The sequence below is a fragment of the Somniosus microcephalus genome, chromosome 2 (genome assembly GCF_052327205.1).
Source record: "Somniosus microcephalus isolate GS21.2 chromosome 2, FLI_Smic_1.0, whole genome shotgun sequence".
NCBI classification, from domain to species: domain Eukaryota; kingdom Metazoa; phylum Chordata; class Chondrichthyes; order Squaliformes; family Somniosidae; genus Somniosus; species Somniosus microcephalus.
In genome coordinates this window covers 126,349,806-126,366,853 of record NC_140988.1, presented here as the reverse complement: position 1 = coordinate 126,366,853, position 17,048 = coordinate 126,349,806, and the positions used below count along the sequence as shown (strand labels likewise).

The 17,048-nt window shown below is 50.8% G+C and overlaps 1 long non-coding RNA gene across 1 annotated transcript in view; it reads left to right on the top strand.

The window, feature by feature from the left end:
- LOC147122937 (uncharacterized) overlaps nucleotides 1-17,048 on the top strand; it is a 172,357-nt gene that overhangs the window by 10,694 nt on the left and 144,615 nt on the right. The window contains exon 2 of the long non-coding RNA XR_015080373.1: nucleotides 77-163. This is a non-coding gene — a long non-coding RNA (uncharacterized LOC147122937). The remainder of the gene's footprint in view (nucleotides 1-76; nucleotides 164-17,048) is intronic.

The window sequence follows — 17,048 nt, the reverse complement described above, 5'->3', positions numbered from 1 at the left end:
TGAAATTTTGCATTGTTTGTTCATTTTTTACTATGTTCTCAGTAGTAGGAGATAATTGAATCTCTTTTTAATTCAGAGGTACCTGAGAGAGGACACAAAAACAAGAACAGCAAATAAAGGATTAACTCAAAGAAAGAAAAACATGCAAGAACTGTGCCATTGGGTGAGTAAAAATGGGGGCTTTGGATAAAGAGGTTTGAATTTTGATGGTAGAATGATAGCCTCGGTCTTCCGCTCACCTGTAACACTGGTGGAAGAGCGGTGGAGCAAAGTTTCGGCCTGCTACAAGATGTCCCCAGCTGACTTTCTAGGGTTGGGATTATTTATAGAATTTTTGCTGGCTTCCCAGTCTCTGTGTGGGAGCAGGCTGAGGAACGGATGGAGAATTGCTGAGGGAGGCCTTACAGCATGGAACAGCCGGTGGCTTCCGGGCCTGCCGGAAAAGGCCAGGATTAAAAAAAAAATTCTTCTACTTCACAGGGGCTGGGCAATTTAATCGAACACTCCATGATCGATTAAAGTTGTTTATATTTAAATCCCCCTCCCCTCCACTACCCACATCAATGGTGGATACCAGGGACAGAGAATCGTCTTTTGCGCCCAACGACTATACAGCACAAATGGAGGGAAATGCATCATATGATGTATTTCTCCAATTTGCCTCTAATTATAAACTGGCTGTCCATTTTTGGGAGGATGTAATATACATCTAGCATCACTTCTAACAGAAAATGCCAGAAGTAGTGGGGATGAGCAGGTTCCTCCAGCTACTGGAGAATTTCCCAGCGCACGGCCCTCGAGTTATGCCCAGGAACTGGAGTAACCCTAATGGAAAATCTAGGTCAATATGTAAGCAAGAACTCTTTGGTAACACTACGTACTGTTGCTAAAATGGTTGGTGAAGAGGGAAAGATGCAAGTTAGTTTAATCTTTTCATAAGTTTTGATTTTTTGTTCCTCATGATAAAAACTCACCAGCTAGCCTCTCGGAACCATCCACTCATTCAACGTCAACAGCTAAGCTGCTGAATCTGATTTCTCTCTTTTTTAACCTTTAAAAGCTATTATAATTTGTAATAATGTTGCTTCGAACATTGTGCTTTGCAGCTCCAATCATGCAAGAAGCACAGAAGGAAATATAAGCAGATTATTTAAGATCTGTGCGTGTTAGTTTTCAGAGAAAATGTCTAATTTCCGAGAGATTGCTTATTTGATAACTATAATATTAGCCTTGGTAAAACCACTTCTGTGGTGAACTATAGCTGTTTTAACCACACTTAGCTGGACCTAATGGATATTTATATATGTATATGTGCATGAAGGCACTGGTGTACTAAAAAGAAAAGTAATAAAACAACTGTAGAAACACAACACAGAGGCCTAGATATTCAGTCAATGGAACTGGACATCAGACGCTGCGTATAACGGGCCGCCGATCCGATGCCGCCCATTTTGCGCCGCCGTCCGAGACAAATTTCTAGGCCATGATATCCATATGAGCCAACTGGTTGCATTGTGAAAAGTATAAGTTTATTCTGCCCCCTGTGACACCAGCCCAGGAATGGTGAGGCCAACTACATGGTCCCACTGTTGGTCATGTTCAGATCAGCTGACTCAGCCCAGACTAGGAATAAATCATGATGTGGCGGAGCCACTGGATGACTCTGGGCAACTGTATATAATTCCCTTTAACGATGCTCTAACACCAGCCTAAGCTGGTACCATTGTGTTAGACATTACTGTGTTTTGTATATAGTGTTTGTATGTACGGGGCGTGGCCCCTTTAAGAGCGCGGGAAAACACGGGCAAACGCGATGACATCACGTCGCAAACCACGTGACTGCCCAGGCAGTCCTCATGGAATCTCCATCCTGTTAAGACCTGTTTTCGTGGTTCTCCTGTATCGATCTCAACAAACTGTTTGAACTCGTTTAGTCTTACATTAAAGACCTGTTTGTTTGATCTCCTGAGTTGACCTCAGTTATTAGTTAGGAATTCGACGATTCCTACATTGGTGACCCCGTTTTTTGTGAACGTTTTTCGCAAAAAGAACACAACATGGAGGCCAACGCCATTTCGCTGAAGCTACCGCAGTTCTGGGAGCAGCAAGCGACCTCGTGGTTCATTCAGGTCGAGGCCCAGTTCGCCCTGAGGGACATTGTTGCGGATCAGACCAAATATCTCTATGTGGTCTCCGCACTCGACGGCTCTACTGCCTCGTGGATCATCAGCCTCCTCGAGAACCCTCCAACGGAGCGCAAGTATGAAACCCTCATGGCGCGGTTGCTGCAAGTTTTCGGGCTCACTAAATCGGAGCGCGCCCATCGATTGCTCGCTATGCCCGGGCTCGGGGACTCCAAGCCTTCGGAGTTGATGAGCCAAATGCTCACACTCCTGGGCTCTGAACCGGAATGCTTCCTTTTCCGTGAACTATTCCTCAGCCAGCTGCCTGAGCAGGTGCAAGCTGCCCTGGCCAGATCCGAGGTGGAAGACAGCGCGGCACTCGCGGCAGAGGCGGACAAAATTTTCGCGGTAACGCAGCAGTACTGCACCGCCACGAGGCGTCCATCCCCCACAGACGCCGCCCCGGCTCGTCAGCCTGCTGGGCTGTGTTTCTACCACGCGCAGTTCGGCGCGAAGGCGAGACGTTGCCGCCCTCCCTGCAGCTTTCCCCAAAAAGAAAAACAACCGCGACTACTGAGGAACGGGTCTAACAGGCGCCCCGCAGCCACCATGGCGATCGGCAACGCGGGCAAGTTGCTTTTCATCACTGATATGCTCTCCGGTCGTCGTTTTCTGTGCGACACCGGAGCGCAGTGCAGCATTTTACCCGCGTCCGCCCTCGATGTGCAGGCAGGGAATCACGGCCTCGCCCTTGAAGCGGCCAATGGCGGAGCAATTCAGACCTTCAGCAGACGGCGAGTGGAGCTGTGCTTCGGGGGGCAACGTTTTCACTGGGAGTTTGTTACGGCCAAGGTTTCTCAACCCATTCTCGGCGCGGATTTCCTGTGCGCCAACAGCCTCCTGGTCGACGTGAAGAACCGGCGATTGATCAACGCGGCAACTTTCAATTCTATCCCTTGTTACCGCAGTAACACTACGTCGCGCACCGTCGCCTGTGCTTTCCCGACTCCTGACGAGTTCGCTCGTCTGCTCGCCGAATTTCCCAACCTGACAAGACCCACGTTCTCCTCCACGGTCACGAAACATGGTGTTGAGCACCACATCACCACCAACGGCCCCCTGGTCTACACGCGAGCCCGGCGCCTGGAACCTGGCAAGCTGGCGGTCGCAAAGGCGGAGTTCGCGACCATGGAACGGTTAGGGATTAATCGCCAGTCGAATAGTCCCTGGTCTTCACCCCTCCATATCGTCCTGAAGCCTGGCGGCGGATGGCGACCATGCGGCGACTATCGACGCCCAAACAACGCCACCACTCCTGATCGGTACCCGATCCCCCACATCCAGGATTTCTCTGCCTATTTGGCAGGGAGCACCGTCTTCTCGAAAGTCGACCTCGTACGGGGCTACCACCAGGTCCCAGTGTACCCACAGGACGTCCAGAAGACCGCAGTCATCACCCCATTCGGCCTCTTCGAGTTTTTGCGAATGCCGTTTGGGTTAAAGAACACCGCCCAGGCTTTCCAACGCCTGATGGACTCCGTGCTGCGGGACCTCAAGTTCCTCTTCGTCTACCTGGATGATATTCTAATCGCCAGTCCTACTAAAGAGGAACATATCCGTCACCTACGCACCCTTTTTCGACGCCTCAGCCAACACGGCCTGATTATCAACCCGCCCAGGTGTCAGTTTGGCCTGCACCAAATTGATTTCCTGGGGCATCGCATCACCGCAGAGGGAGTGGTTCCTTTACAAGCGAAGGTAGAGGCGGTGATATCCTTTCCACGCCCGCAAAACATTAAGGCCCTGCAGGAATTCCTAGGCATGGTAAACTTTTACCACCATTTCGTGCCTAAGGCAGCACTACTCATGCAGCCCCTGTTTGAGGCCCTCAAGGGCAAGACTGGCAAGAACCCAGTAGACTGGACGGATGACATGGCCCGAGCGTTCGCCGACACCAAAAGCGCCTTAGCCAACGCAACCATGCTGGCGCACCTGCTGCCAGGAGCCACCATCGCCCTTACCACTGACGCGTCAGACTACGCAATCGGCGCCGTGCAAGAGCAGTGGGTGAACGGGACGTGGCAGCCGCTGGCATTCTTCAGCCATCAACTACGGCAGAATGAGAGAGCATATAGCACGTTCGACCGGGAGTTGCTCGCCCTTTTTCTGGCCATCCGCCATTTTCGCTTCCTCCTGGAAGGACGTCCTTTCACCGCCTTTGTGGACCATAAGCTACTAACCTTTGCCATGGCCAAGACCGCCGAACCGTGGTCATCCCGACAGCAACGTCAACTGACCTACATATCCGAATTCACCACGGATATACAGCACGTGGCCGGTAAGGACAACCTGGTGGCAGACTGCCTCTCCCGCGCGACCGTCAATACGATTCATTTGGGCATCGATTACACCCTCATGGCAGTGGACCAAGGCTCAGACCCAGAAGTCCAAGCCTGCAGAACGACCGTCACTGGCCTCCGGTTGGCTGACGTCAAGTTCCATTCCGCAGGTACCACGCTGTTGTGTGACGTCTCCGTACGGGACCCTCGCCTGGTCGTGCCGGTCGTCTGGCGCCGTAAAGTGTTCGACGCCATACACGGGTTGTCACACCCAGGAATGAAGGCCTCACAGAAGCTGATGTCAGCGAAATTCGTATGGCATGGCATGCACAAGGATGCCCGTGACTGTGGGCCAACACCTGCGTGGTCTGCCAAAAGGCCAAAGTACAGCACCACGTCAAAGCTCCGTTGGCCACCTTCACAGTTCTGGAGCGACGTTTTGACCATGTCAATGTGGACCTGGTAGGTCCACTCCCACCCTCCCATGGTTTTTCACACATCCTGACCATGGTTGACCACACCACCAGATGGCCGGAGGTGGTTCCCCTGTCATCCACTACTTCGGCGGACGTGGCCAGGGTGTTCATTTCCACCTGGGTCGCCCGATTCGGAGTGCCTGCAGATATTTCTTCCAACAGAGGACCGCAGTTTTCCTCCAAACTCTGGAATGCAGTGGCCCAAGGACTCGGTGTCAAATTACGCTGTACCATAGCCTACCACCCACAGGCGAATGGCCTCTGTGAACGCTTCCACCGATCACTGAAAGCCGCCCTGAGGACCAGCCTCCAGGACGCTGGATGGGCGGACAAGCTACCGTGGGTCCTGTTGGGCCTTCGCACGGCCCCCAAGGAAGACCTTCACTCTTCATCAGCGGAGCTGGTGTACGGTCAGCCGCTGCGAATCCCGGGTGATATCCTGCCAGCATCGACGAAGACGTGGTTCCCGTTGTAATGATATGCAGTAACATGTCATTCTAGAATGGTACACTAGGTGTAGCTGTATGTTTTAGTAGTGGGCTACATCTATATGGGTTGTCTTGTTTAACACGAGGCACTGGTCGAGAGAGTCAACATGGCTACTGTATACAAGTCAACATGGCTGAATAAATGACTAGCATAAGCTAGCTGTTCATAATAAAAACATCTATTTATTTATGAACATAACATGGTACCAGGCGTGGTAATATCTGCTGAATATTGCGAAACGCGACATGGAGAATTTGAAGCCACCAGAGGGTTTGAAACTCACGGGGAATGTCGACTGCAATTGGCGGACTTTCAAACAACAATTCGAACTCTACATTGCCGCCATCGGGTTCGGTACGAAGCCAGACGCAAGGAAAATAACGTTGCTGCTCATGGTTGCAGGCCCGCAGGCGATAGAGGTATTTAATACGTTTGTATTTGATCAAGAGGAGGACAGAGAAAAAATGGACGATGTGCTAAAGAAGTTTGATGCACATTGTTCTCCCAAAAAGAACGAGACCTATGAGAGGTACGTGTTCCGTTCACGGACACGGCAGCAAAATGAGACTTTTGATAGCTTTGTGACCAATCTGAAACTGAAAGCACAGACATATAATTTCCCTGAACTGAAATCATCCCTGATTCGTGACCAGATTGTGTTTTGTATTCATGATAAAAAGGTCAGGGAACGTCTGTTGAGAGAAACCGAACTAACATTGGAGGATGCTGTGAAAATATGCCATGCCAGTGAGCTAGCTCAGCAGCACGCAAAGACTTTCAGTGAAATTAATAATGGTGCGACTGTAGTGAGTGACAGTGCAGCTGTCGGTGCTGTGTCCTGCAAGGGGAAGAAACATGGGCAGAACAGGAATGCAAAGCAATCGGAGGATGGAACTTTCAATTGTAAACACTGTGGTTACTAGCACCAGTCAAGACAATGCCCAGCGTTTGGGAAAATATGCACAAAATGTAATGGAAAGAATCACTTTGCCAAACAATGCTTTTCAAAATTAAAACAAAGAAAGAACATAAAGTTAATGCAGTAAAAGAGGACACTGATTTAAGTGAGACATTTTTTGTAGGAATGGTGTCATGTGACAATATAGAAAAGGATACAGAAAATGTGCAGCCCTCAGGAATGGACAATGCTGAACATAAAGTTAATGCAGTAAAAGAGGACAAATGGAAGATGCCATTGCAGGTAAATGGAGCATTAGTTACCTTGAAACTAGACACTGGGGCAAAAGCAAACTTAATCAGTATGAATTACATTAAAAATATGAAAGAAAAGCCCAAACTACAGAAAAAGTCAGTACTACTGAAGAACTATAATGGACAGAAAATAGATAGCTTAGGTGTATGCAGACTTCAAGTGACAGTCAAAGACAAAGTGCATCATCTCATGTTTTCTGCTGTGGCTGAAGGACTTGATTCACTACTAGGTGACAAAGCTTGTGAGGACTTAGAACTGGTCAAGAGAGTCTACTGTATAAACTGTGCCATAAGCAGACCAGATGACTCAGTGGATTCTGTAGTGAGTAATTTCCAGGATGTGGTCAAAGTATTTGGAGTTCTACCATTCACTTACAAGATCCAGCTAAAGGAGGATGCTCAGCCAGTGGTACATGCTCCACGGAGAGTTCCAGCACCCCTGCGTGACCGGCTCAAGAAAGAACTGGACAAAATTACCACACTAGGGCCTAGAAATTCAGTCTAGCCACTTTTGGGGCGGTAAAGTCGGGCGGGCGGTAAAGTTAGCGCCCGCCGGAAAGTGGAGGCCACTTCGCCGAAATTCAGTAGCTTTGGCCAAGGAGTTTGGGCGAGTGCTGAAACTGGCGTTGCACTCCTATCTTTAGGCGCTAAGCCGGTGGTGCGGACTGATAACGCCGAGGCCGGGCGCAGCGCAGGTGCGGTCATGTTTTGATTGACAGCAGACACCCTGACGCCGGCCAGCTCTTAAAGGGGGAAGGGCCGAGTTTGTCTGCTGCCACGCCCTGGATAGTGGAGCCCTGCAGCTAGGCCTGAACACTGCTGATGGACCCAAATAGCGCCTGAAGCCATGCAGAAGGCCCGTGAACGAGCGCAGAGCTTCTCAGAGCATGCTTTGAGGGTGCTGCTTAGGGGGTTGGAAAAGAACAGAGAGATCTTGTGCCCGGACAGTGGCAAGAAGGCTCCCAGGAGGCAGTACAGGAGAGCCTGGAGGGAAATCGCCCTGAGGGTGTCAGCCAACAGCGATGTCCCCAGGACTGGTGACCAATGCCGCAAGAAGTACAACGACCTCACTCGGTTGGTCAGGGTGAGTACCCTTTCCAGTGTCCTCCTCATCCTTGCATGTGCACCTCACATTATGGGCAAAGGGACCTCAAAGGCCTAATGGCCATCCCTCCTCCCGCAGCTATGGCACTGGCATGATCATCAATAGCACTTTCTGCACTTCACACACTGGCCAAGCTATTCGACCATGGGAGGCAGTGCACACAACAACAGGGCACCACACTGGCCAAGCTATTCGACCATGGGAGGCAGTGCACACAACAACAGGGCACCACACTGTACTTAGAGGCCATCCTTTCTCTTGCAGGCCAAGCTGGCGCAGAATCTGAGGAGCCGGACTGTCACCTGGGGAGGGCGTGCCCAGTTCCAGGAGCTCAGTGACCTGGAGGGGCGCGTGGCTTGACTCATGCGTGCCCGGGTGGTTGGCCCCGTTGCTATTGGAGATGCCGACCCTGTGCTGGGCCCCAATGGTAAGGACATGACCGTTTGCAGCTCTCTCGTTCCCCTTGCGCTTCAGATCTACATCCTTTGCCACTGTCCGACCAATGCGCATAATGCCACCAATCATGCCTCCCTCGCTGACGCCCTGTCCTCACTCTAAAGCTACTCTTGTGCCTTCCTGCTTTCAGCTGGTGAGGAGGAGGTCCCTGAAGCTGAGAGTGCCAGTCCCTCGGAAGAGGAGGACGACGAGGACCAAGAGGAAGGCGGCACATCGGGGGAACCCTCATCCGCGCCAGGGGATGGCAATGGAGGGGACACGTCTTGCCTGGAGGAGAGCCAGGGGGAAGTGTTGCAGGGGGGTGTAGCTCCTGGGCCCAGTGACGTCCAGGCACGCGGGAAGGGTCGGGCAGCACGGCTGCCTTCTCCCCAGAGGGGGGAAGTGTTGCAGGGGGGTGTAGTTGCAGGGCCCAGTGGCGTCCAGGCACGCGGGAAGGGTCGGGCAGCACGGCGGCCTTCTCCCCAGAGGGGGGAAGTGTTGCAGGGGAGGGCAGTTGCTGGGCCCACTGGCGTCCAGGCACGCGGGAAGGGTCGGGCAGCTCGGCGGCCTTCTCCCCAGAGGGAGAGTCCGGCCTCCAGTCCGGAGACGGTCCTCGCCCAGGAGGTGCGCCTCCTTGATGAAATGTCCACGGCCTCGGAGCGGCACCACAACGAGTTCATGGGGGTTGTGGGACAGTTGCCTCAGGCCATTGAGTCCCTGGCTCATAGTGTGGCCGATTTCGGGGACTCACAGGCCAGGGGTGTCGACCAACTCGCGGCAGCACAGGACGCGAGTCGAGAGTTCATGAGTGGTGCCGTGCAGACACTGGCTGATCTGATGCGGGCACAGACCAGGGCAGTTCGGGCACTCACTTCTGCCACACTCGCTGTGTCACGGAAGCATCGCCAGGGCACCCGCCGCCCTGCTGGAGCACAGCGTTCTGGCCTTCACCAGATTGCTGCGCTTGCTGCAGTGCCAGCCCGGCCGAGTGCCAGTGTCTCTGGCGACCAGCGAGCGCCTGGCATCAGCCAGCTTGCCCCCATTGATGCAGCCGCCACTGCCACTCCCCCAGCCAAGCTGCGACGAGCTGCTGGAGAGACTGATGCTGCCCAGCCACAGCTGCAGCAGTCAGCAGCCGGCCCCTCCAGGGCCGGACCTCGTCTAGGCCGACCCCCAAGGGCATCTGCCATCACGCATTGTGCCCCTCAGGAGCCTTCCCCCAGCCTTGCAACACCCACAGGGCCCAGGTTGAGGCGGAGCAACAGGTCGGGCAGGGGCCGGAGAAGCCTGCACAAGGACTCGCCCTGTCGGCACACCAAGTAGAGTGTGTTGCCAACCGTTTTTTTATATGGGCGTGTTTGTGTTCTGTATGGGGGGGGGCTTATTTTGCTAACGCCGAAGATGAAGGCAACTGTTTTTTTATATGGGGGTGTTTGTGTTCTGTATGGGGGGGTTTGTCTTGGTTAGGCCGAGGATGATGGCCAATTGGATGGACAAGTTTTGTTATTCCTCCCCAGGTTGTGGGAGTGAGATATGTTTTTGACTGTTTTTTGGGGGTGTCTGTTTTTCTGTTTCATGTGGGAAGGGCCCTGAGTTTGTTAAATAAAGCTTTTTATTTATTCAGCTTGTCCAGGTGTCATGTTTCAAGTGGTTGTTGCGTTAACCGGCTGAGGGCTTGCGGAGCGGCTGCACTCAGGTGCGTTCATTGCCACAAGCCATTCCCTGACAGGGGGCCTAGAAGTGCCGTTGAATAAGCCGCCGGCGGACGGCCCTTGGACCTTGTGGCTCCCTCCTGGGCTGGTACTCCTCCTCCTCCTCCTCCTCCTCATGGTCCTCCTGCTCGTCCTCCTGAGGTGGTGGTCCAACGTGAGGTGGCAGTGCCTGAGTCCTGCGGATAGCCAGGTTGTGCAGCATGCAGCAAACGACGATGAACTGGGAGACTCTATCCGGCGAATACTGTAGAGAGCCGCCGGATCGATCCAGGCAACGGAACCGTTGCTTGAGGATGCCAGTCGTTTGCTCTATGATGTTCCTTGTGGCTTGATGGCTTTCGTTGTATGCCTCCTCCGCAGGGTTCCTGGGCGCGCGGAGCGGGGTCATGAGCCATGTACACAAAGGGTAGCCCTTGTCCCCAATAAGCCATCCCCTTGGTGGAGGCTGTGCCTCGAACATGTCAGCCACAGTAGTCTGGCGCAGGATAAATGCATCGTGGCTGCTTCCTGGAAAGCGGGCATTGACAGCTAGGATGCGCTGCCTGTGGTCACACACCAGCTGTACATTGAGGGAATGGTAGCCCTTCCGGTTGCGGTAATCCTCGGCATTGTCGATAGGTGCCCGCATAGCCACATGCGTGCAGTCAATGGCGCCCTGCACCATGGGGAAGTCGGCGATCCTGGCAAATCCGACTGCACGCTGCTCCTGCCTCTCTAGGGTCATGGGGAAGGAGATGAATTGGTGTCTCCTTGCGAAAAGGGCATCGGTGACCTGCCAGATGCAGCGATGCACGGCGAACTGGGAAATGTTCGCTATGTCCCCAGCAGCGGCTTGGAATGAGCCGCTTGCATAAAAGTTCAGAGCCACCGTGACCTTCACTTCCACCGACAGAGACGTCCTGCACATCAGCTGTGGACGCAGATCTCTGTGAAGCAGCTGGCAGATCTCTGCAACCACCTCCCTTCTGAAGCGCAGCCTCTTAACACAATGCGCGGCAGTCATGGTGAGATAGGACACCTGCTGCCGGTATTCCCTGAGTGGGTAAGGCCTACGTTGCCGACGCCTGATGGCCCCTCTGCGTCTAGGCATGGCTGGCCCTCTCACACAGCGTCTGCGAGCCCTTCGCACATAATGCTGGAACTGAGGGTTGGAACCCCATGCAGCCCCCATAATAAACTTGCAAACAGTGAAATCACAATGAGTGAAATTTCCAAGCTCTGGCCAGAAGCCAAAAATACCTCTCCTATGTTGTCCCAAATCAGGAAGGTCTGTTCCTTGGTCTCTGTCCAGAAATCCAAAGCACTAAAGTCATTGCAGCAAAATGGCTGGCCTTTATAGTTCAGTCTAAGCGCCCTTTAATTAGCGCTCCCCGAGGCCCGCAGGGCCTCTGCTGCGTTCCACTTCACAGTTCTTAACAGCGCCACGCCCACATTGGGCGGGCGCCACTGAATTTCTGGTTTGGGGTGCACAAACAGCGTTGCACGACAAAATGACGTCATAAGCTGCGCGCGCAGCTGAGCGGGCGCAAACACTTTGCGCCGGCGCTAAATGTCAACTGAAGTTGGGCGTAGGCGCAGATTGGCCTGCGCCCGGGTGCTAAGTGCCTAGCGCTGGAAATCTACCCCTCTTATGGCGCTAACGGCTGGCGGACGCAACTGAATTTCTAGGCCCTAGGAGTCATCAGGAACGTCGAAGAGCCAACAGACTGGGTTAACTCCATGGTATGTGTAAAGAAAAAGGACAATGATCTAAGAGTACGCATGGATCCAAAGGACTTAAATGCAAACATAAAACGTGAACACTACCAGATTCCCAAGCGAGAAGAAATCACCAGTGAAATGTCAGGTGCCAGATGCTTCACAAAGCTCGATGCCTCACAAGGATTTTGGCAACTAAAACTGGATGAAGAGAGCACCAAATATTGTACCTTCAACACACCATTTGGCAGGTATTGTTTCCTCAGAATGCCTTTCGGGATAATATCTGCATCTGAAATCTTTCATAGAGCGATGGAACACATAATTGAAGGTCTGGAAGGAGTTTGGGTCTATGTTGATGACATCATCATCTGGGGCTCCACACTGAAAGAACACAATGAGAGACTGACTAAAGTGCTACAGAGCATATGCCGGAATGGACTGAAGCTCAACAAAGCCAAGTGTCAGTTTGGCGTCCAGGAAGTCACTTTCCTAGGAGATAATCTACCTGGTAAAGGAATAGAGCCAGACATGGAAAAAGTAAATGCCATACTCAACATGCCCCGACCCACTGACAAAAAAGGAATGCTGCGCATCATGGGGATGATAAACTTCATTGGAAAGTTCATTCCTAACTTGTCAGCCAAGACAGCCTGTCTGTGAGACCTGCTACATAAAACAAATGAGTTCGCATGGACAGAAAGACATGAACAAGAGTGGATGAACCTCAAAACAGTGCTGACAACCACACCTGTACTCACCTTCTTTGACCCAACGAAGAGAATCAAAGTGTCAACGGATGCATCAAAAGATGTCCTAGGCGCGGTCTTGCTACAAGCAGAGGGTGAAGATTGGAAGCCTGTTGCCTATGCCTCCAGGTCTATGACTGATACTGAGTGTCGATACGCCCAGATTGAAAAGGAATGTCTAGGCTTGGTAGTTGGACTAGAAAAGTTCCATGGCTACATATATGGACTTCCCACCTTCACAGTTGAGACAGACCACTGCCCACAGGTTGCCATCGTAAAAAAAAACCTGAATGAGATGTCTCCAAGGATTCAACGACTCATGATGAAGCTGCAAAGATATGACTTTGAACTGATCTACACACCAGGCAAACACATAGTGTTAGCAGATGCACTATCCCGAGCACCCACAATGAGTCATGTGAGCTCTACTGAGGAAGACGTGGATGTTCATGTGAGTATGGTCACTGCTGCGCTGCCCGTGTCAGACACAAAATCAAAGCAAATAGCAGAAGAAACAGTAAAAGATACAGTGTTACAAACAGTAATAGAGAACATTCATCATGGTTGGCCAAAAGGTTCCTGTCCAAAGTACTATCACATCAGGTCAGAGTTGAGTGTTGCAAGTGGGCTATTACTAAGACAGAACAGAATAGTCATTCCACAGGCTCTACATCGAGACATGCTCAAAAGGATTCATGAGGGACACCTCGGAATTGAAAAATGCAAAAGGAGAGCAAGAGACACTGTTTATTGGCCTGGCATAAATAAGGACATTGATAACATGGTAGGCAAATGTGAGACATGTCAGAAACACCAAAACAAACAAGCAAAGGAACCAATGATAGTAGCTGACTTACCAACAGCACCATGGCAAAAGGTTGGTATGGACCTTCTTCATTTGAATGGTAAAGACTATCTATTAGTGATTGACTACTATTCTAACTATCCTGAGATGGCGCTGCTCTCAAGCACCACAGCAAGCAGTGTCATAATGCATGTTAAATCCATCTTCGCCAGACATGGGATTCCCAGGATTGTCGTTAGCGACAATGGTCCGTGCTTCAACTGTAAGGAGTGGCAACAGTTTGCAGCACATTATGACTTTCAGCACATCACATCCAGTCCTCTGTATGCTCAGTTGAATGATAAGGCAGAGAAAGGTGTTCAAGTTCTCAAACAGCTACTGAAGAAAGCAACAGAAAGCAAGTCTGATCCTTATCTCGCCCTGCTGAGCTACCGAGCCTTCCCTTTAGACTGTGGTTCTTCACCTGCTGAACTCCTAATGGGTCGCAAGTTGCGCACCACGCTACCCTGCTGTGCAAAAGAAAAGCAGAGTAAGGAACTGAGACAGAGACTTCAACTGTTAAAGCTGAAACAGAAATCACACTATGACAAGTCATCCAAAACTATGAAACCATTGACAAGGGATGATGTCAGGATTGAGGATCCAAATGCATGGAACAGGAAAGCTACAGTTCTTGAGGAAGCAGGACCAAGGTCATACACTGTTAGAACTGAGGAAGGACAGATTCTCAGGAGGAACCGCCGTTCCCTCCTGAAAACACAAGAAACTATCCAAGAGCAAATAGATGACAATGCCGCAACTGAATCTTGTCACTCACCACCAGAACAATCTAACACAAACACACATACCAGGGCTCTCATGCAAACACACCAGACTTACCTGTGCTGAGAAGATCCACACGTGAAGTAAAAAAGCCTGATAGACTTAATCTTTGAGTACAAAGACAACTATAATAAAAGAATGAAAAGCTTAGAGTTCATAAAGTAAAGCTTTGAAGATGTGTTGACTGTTGTGAAGATGTTAAAAGAAATTGTTTGTGTCGTTATGTAAAAAAAAAACACGTTCATTCGAAGGTTTATAGAGCACTAACAAAAGTGTTACTGATATCATCTTTATCGTTTTTCTTGAAAGTTGATTGATATTGATTTTGTTTAACCTCAAAGGAAGGGGGATGTAATGATATGCAGTAACATGTCATTCTAGAATGGTACACACTAGGTGTAGCTGTATGTTTTAGTAGTGGGCTACATCTATATGGGTTGTCTTGTTTAACATGAGGCACTGGTCGAGAAAGTCAACATGGCTACTGTATACAAGTCAACATGGCTGAATAAATGACTAGCACAAGCTAGCTGTTCATAATAAAAACGTCTATTTATTTATGAACATAACACGCGTCTGACCAGCTTACTAGTCACAAGGAGGCGGCCAGATGCTTCGCACCGGTGCCCACTTCACATCATGGGCTGCAGAGTTTGCACGTTCCCCCGGAGCTTCACAAGGCTGAGTACGTCTTTATTCGCCACGATGCTCATAGGGATCCACTCAAGGCCCCATATACTGGTCCCTTCCATGTGTTGGAGGCAGGGGACAAAACCTTCACGGTAGATGTCGGTGGTAAACCGGACCACATTTCGGTCGACCGCTTAAAGCCAGTACATCTGGACCTTGGCCGCCCCGTCGAGACAGCACAACCGCCGAGACGAGGTCGGCCACCCATCGCCGTTACAGCAGACCAAGTGCAACCGCCCACCAGACCGCCAGCCGCCCAACAGCCTCCGCCTCAGGAGTACAGGAGTCGTTCTGACAGGCTCATCAGGCCACCTCACTGCTTGACTTTGTCCGTTAAAGCGAATTCTGGGGAGGCGCATGTGGCGGAGCCACTGAATGACTCTGGGCAACTGTATATAATTCCCTTTAACGATGTTCTAACACCAGCCTAAGCCAGTACCATTGTGTTAGACATTACTGTGTTTTGTATATAGTGTTTGTATGTACGGGGCGTAGCCCCTTTAAGAGCACGGGAAAACGCGGGCAAACACGATGACATCACGTCGCAAACCACGTGACTGCCCAGGCAGTCCTCGTGGAATCTCCATCCTGTTAAGACCTGTTTTCGTGGTTCTCCTGTATCGATCTCAACAAACTGTTTGAACTCGTTTAGTCTTACATTAAAGACCTGTTTGTTTGATCTCCTGAGTCGACCTCAGTTATTAGTTAGGAATTCGACGATTCCTACAATGAGGCATTTCTGATTTGTATGGCTTAACAGCACATTAAGTAGTATATTTACTTGCTCAACCATCAAGGGAGTTCAGAAGGTTTTAAAAATATATATATATTTGTTCTATCTAATGCAGCTCAATATGGTATGATGTGAATTTGTACACATTGTTCTTTACAAGGTGTTGAGTTTCTCAATTGAGGATGGCATTGTTGGAAATATCAAGCAGAGGCCAGGTGGTTGCCTATAGGAAAAGAGAGGGAATCATTTGGACAGTCATTGCAGGATAGCGGGCATTGACCATCAGGAATCGCTGGGCGTGGTCGCAAAGCAACTGCACATTAAGTGAGTGGTAGCCTTTGCAGTTACGGAAGATCTCAGGATTGTTATGCGGCAAAGCTACGTGTGTGCATTGGATGGCGCCCTGCAACATGGGGAAGCCTGCTCTCCTGGCAAAGCCACATGTGCGCTTGTCCTGCTTCTCTCTGCTCAGAGAGAAGAAAACATAGTCCCTTCTCCTGGTGTAGCGAGCCTCACTGATCTCCCAGATGCAGCAATGGGTGGGGAACTGTGAGATGTTAGCTATGTCTCCTGCTGAAGACTGGAAAGATCCGCTGGCAAAGAAATTGAGTGCCACGATGATCTTGACTGCCACTGGGAGAGCCGTGGTCGTCCTACTCTCAGGCTGCAGGTCTGGTTGCAGGAGGTGGCAGAGTTAGAATCATAGAGTGGTTACAGCACAGAAGGAGGCCATTCAGCCCATTGGGCCCATTCCGGCTCTCTGCAAGAGCACTTCAGCTAGTCCCACTCCCCTGTCTTTTCCCCGTAGCCCTGCAAATTCTTTTCCTTCAGGTACTTATCCAACTCCCTTTTGAAAGCCATGATTGAATCCTCCACCACCACCCATTCAGGCAGTGCATTCCAGATCCTAAACACTCACTGCGTAAAAAGTTTTTCCTCATGTCACCTCAGTTCTGTGACTACCTGCTTGGTGAAGCAGAGCCTCCTCATACACTGCTCCTCGCTTAAGTGGAGATAAGAGAAGTGCTCTCTGAAGACCCTAGGTGGGTAAGGCCTCCTGTTGAGAGCCCTCCTCCTCCTCCCTCTGCGTGCGTCTTCTCGTCTTCTTTGCTGCCTTCACTCCCTCTCCCGGAGATACTCGAGCGTGAGGGGGACTGCCAGTAGAGCCCCCATGACTGTGAGCAAGTGTTGTGAGCAGAAGCCTTTAAATAAGAATGAAGGCGTTCTCCACTTGCAACAACACTCCCTGTTACCTTAGAACCTTGAAAGAAGTTACTACAGCTGCTGGAGTTGCAGAAGTTGCAGAGCCAGTAACACTGCAGAAACATGTCAGCTGCAAGTAGATGCTGATGATCCCTTTAAATACCACTGCTGGAGCCTCCTTCCTGTTTCTCAATGCCTGATCAGCTCAGCATACTTAAGGCATGCCGGTAAGAGGAAGGCGAAACTTGCAGATTGGGCATCAAGTGAGCGTTGTGCACTCACTAATGTCACGAACTACATAATCTACATAATGCTGGCGAGCGCCGACTTCGGCAGCACTGCCGGGCACCCGAAAATGGATCTTGGTGAGTGGACCATGCAATTTACAGTTACAAACTGTCATAGTCAAAGGCTTGGCAAGGTGGTCATCCAAACAGATCACCGGAGAATGGCGTTT